We start from the raw sequence: 3,913 nt of genomic DNA, 5'->3' as shown, positions 1-3,913 counted from the left end.
ATGGCACCAGAGTTAAGTTAGGGTTTTTCAAAATGCTGACACGCCGAGCTCAAAAGGTTTGCCATCACTGGGCTAGGGTAACAACCTTCAAATCTCAGTGGCTTAAAATAACAAATATTTATTTCTCACTCGTGCTTCATATCTGTCATGAGTTGGCAGGAGTCTCTGCTCATTATGATCACTCATGGACGTAGCCTGATGGGAAGAGAGCTTCAGAGAGTCTTCCATTGATAACTAAGTGCTCTGGTCAAGAAGTGACATATCATTACCACTGTTTTAGTCAGCTTGGACTGCTAAAACAATACTATAGACTGTGTGGCTATAGTATTTCTAAAACAAAATACTATAGACTGTGTGGCTTGACATTTATTTCTCACAGTTCTAGAAGCTAGGAAGTCCAAGATCAAGGTGTGAGCTGATTTGGTTCCTGGTGAGAGCCCTCTTCCTGGTTTTTAGATGGCCACCTTCTTATTGTGTGCTCATATGTCAGAGAGAGAGCTTTTCTCTTCTCCTTCTCCTTCTCCTTCTCCTTCTCCTTCTCTTTCTTCGTCTTCTTCTCCTTTTATTCATGTTTCCATGCCTCTTGTTCTATTTTATTCATCAGTTTATTTTGTTCATTAAATTCCTTGTTCATTTATTTTGATTTTTAAATTCAATTGTTGATATGTATTTATTGCCATTTTCTTCTCCTTCTCCTTCTCCTTCTTCTTCTTCTTCTTCTTCTTCTTCTTCTTCTTCTTCTTCTTCTTCTCTTCTGTAATTCTTTATTTTTTTCTTATGCTTTCATATATCTTCTTATAAAAGCTCTAATTCCATTAATGAGAGCTTCATGACCTAATTACCTCCCCAAATACCCACCTCCTAATGTCATCACAATGGGGATTGGGGCTTCAATTCTGAGGCAACAAAAACATTCAGTACCATAGCAAGTACTCACAACTCACATGGCCCCACCTAACCAAAGAGGCCAGGAAGTGAAATGCTATCATGTGCCCAAAGAGAACCAGAAAAATTTGGTTAATAGCACTAATATCTACAACAGTGGTTTACAACTGTGTACATTGGAGAGTGGGCAATTGAGGCATGTGTAGATATTTATCAGTATTATTATACCCTGTCTTAGAAAAATTCAATATGAAAAATACAAATTATTGAACCAGATCAAGTATGGATTACTTATTTACATGCATGATTCACCTAATGTACAAAAGGGTCTAGCTTAGAATCTCTTCAATCCATCTAAATTTTTATTTACAGCTCATTTAATAAAGATTGCTGCAACCATTGTGTTGAAACTTAGGTTAAATCATCATACATCTTTGAACTTTGACTATATTCTGCCTGTGTTTCTAGGACACAAGATATAAATTAATTCACAGGTACTCTGGGGTGAGTTTTAAAGGGTTTTCGGTTAGTCAAACTCAAGGAGAAGACTAAACACAGTGAAATCAAAACTGTGCCATTAATTATGCAGAATAAGAAAGTCACAAGGGTAGGCTAAGAATAACTTCTTCCCCCAGATGTAAAGCACCCATTTTTCTTTTTATAACTGGCTGATGGAATTTTCCAATGAGACTCAGTATTTGACATGTTTACACATTAAAATTAATAACAACGACCTGGGAAGACTTTACTCCCAATATTAGCAATTGGCAATGCCTTCATTCAAGAGGACAGCCCACACCTCTATAAAACAAGGGTAAGGCCACATTCTAGTCTGGTTTTCTTTGCCAATAAGTCTCAAAATCATCAGCAATCAATGCTTAGTGAAACTCTGCTACTTTTCACAAGGGGAGCTATACAAAACATTCAATCTCCCTGTCCACAAACTTTCAATCAGCCTCTGAGGCTGCTGCTTATCAGGTGTTAAGGATGGGACCAGCAAAGTTGGAGACCTTAAAACGTAGTAGAAAACTTCACACCAGTACACATGGATTTGACCTTCCACTTGAGAGAGACAGACATGATATTAAGAAAAAAGTGTAATTATAAGTATGAAGAAAAAAAACACCAACAGCCCTCAACTACACAGGCAATACTACTAACTCACCAGAAACATGAGCACTATCACAACCAGCCTCTGAATTTGACTTGTTGGTCCTAAGTGTATCTGGAAGATTGCACTGTATGCCTGTGGCAAATCAAACAAGATTGGTGAGGTTCCTTCCCAGGAAAAACTTGCAAATTTATTGGAGGCTGAAGCACCAGAAGAATTCTGACACCAGGAGATACAGAATCTCTGACATTCATTCATTCATTTACTTAGTCATTCATTCACAAATGTTTATGAGTACCCATTGATTCTAAGCTGCATGCTGGAGAACGGACAAGACAGACATGGTCCATGCCTTTATGGTGTTTACATCCTAGTGAGGGAGACAAATAACCTGTTAATTATGATGCCATAAGGATATCACGATGACAGGAGAATACAGAGAGCTGTGGGAGGACAAAGGTGGGGCTGTCAGCATAATTTAGGTGACTTGGGGAGAAATTCTGGTGACATTTAAGCTGAAACAGAAGGATGAATAGGAGTTTGCCAGATGAGAGTGCTCCAGGCAGAGTGAATAGTATCTGTAAAAGTACAGAGATAAAAGACTCAATTCAAAAACTTCAAAAGGACTGTATAGCACAGTGATGGCGAACCTATGACACGCATGTCAGAGGTGACACGCAAACTCACTTTTTTGGTTGATTTTTCTTTGTTAAATGGCATTTAAATATATAAAATAAATATGAAAAATACAAATCTTTGTTTTACTATGGTTGCAAATATCAAAAAATTCCTATATGTGACACGGCACCAGAGTTAAGTTAGGGTTTTTCAAAATGCTGACACGCCGAGCTCAAAAGATTCGCCATCACTGGTATAGCAAGATCTTAGAGTGCAATAAAGGCATGGGAGACTGATGGGACATAAAGCTGGAGAAATAATCAAGGAACATGTAGTTATTGAAGACCCTTGCAAACCATGGAATCAGAATTTGGACTTTATCCTGATGGTTGTAGGAGTTTTAAGTAGGTGAGTGGTGTGAACAGGTTTGTATTTTAGAGAGATGGGTCTGGTTGTATAGAGAAGGAACTATAGGAGGGCAAAAGTAAAAGAAAGGAGCCCAGCTAGAGGGCAGCAGTGTTTGGTAGCCCAGGAAAGAGATAGATGATGGTGGCCTGGGACAGGATATTAGATATTATAGTAGAGACTGAGAAAAGATTATGAATTTGGGAGTTTTTTTGGTTTTTTGTTTTGTTTTGTTTTGAGAGGGCAGGTGTTTTGAAAGTAGACTTGACAGGATTTGAACGTCAGTTAGATAAGAGAAAGAGAGATAATGGATGACAGGTCTCTGGCTTGAGCAATGAGTGGTGCCATTTACTGAGCTAGGGAGGAACAGGGGAGTTAAAAGTGGCAGAAGATAGAGATCCTGGAGTTATTACCATACGTGGTGTTTGGAACCATAGTCATAGATAAAACCACCTAGACTTACTACACAAAGTGTGGTCCAGGGGCCAGCAGCATGGTCATCACCTGGGAGGTTGTTAGAAGTGCAGAATCTCCAGTCCCACCCCAGATCTACTGAATGCAAATCTGCATTTTAACAAGCTCCTCAGGGATTCCTATGCACATTAATGTCTGAGAAGCACTTCTCTAGGGGGCATATACATTTTTCAACTTGGGCTTGATGTAAGAACTGCTTCAGATGCACTTTTTTCTCTCTCTCCAATGAAGTCATCCTATCTAATAATAGACAAACATGGTAATTGACCATACCTTCGCTATGCCTCCCATTGGCTAATCAGCACGAAATGCAAATTAGCCACCAACAAAGTTGGCGGCTAATTTGCATATTATGCTGATTAGCCAATGGGAGGCGTAGCAAAGGTATGGTCATTTACCATGTTTGTCTGTTATAGATAG

This window comes from Myotis davidii, unplaced genomic scaffold (assembly GCF_000327345.1).
Source record: "Myotis davidii unplaced genomic scaffold, ASM32734v1 scaffold569, whole genome shotgun sequence".
NCBI lineage: Eukaryota > Metazoa > Chordata > Mammalia > Chiroptera > Vespertilionidae > Myotis > Myotis davidii.
Note: the sequence above shows the minus strand (reverse complement) of the source record.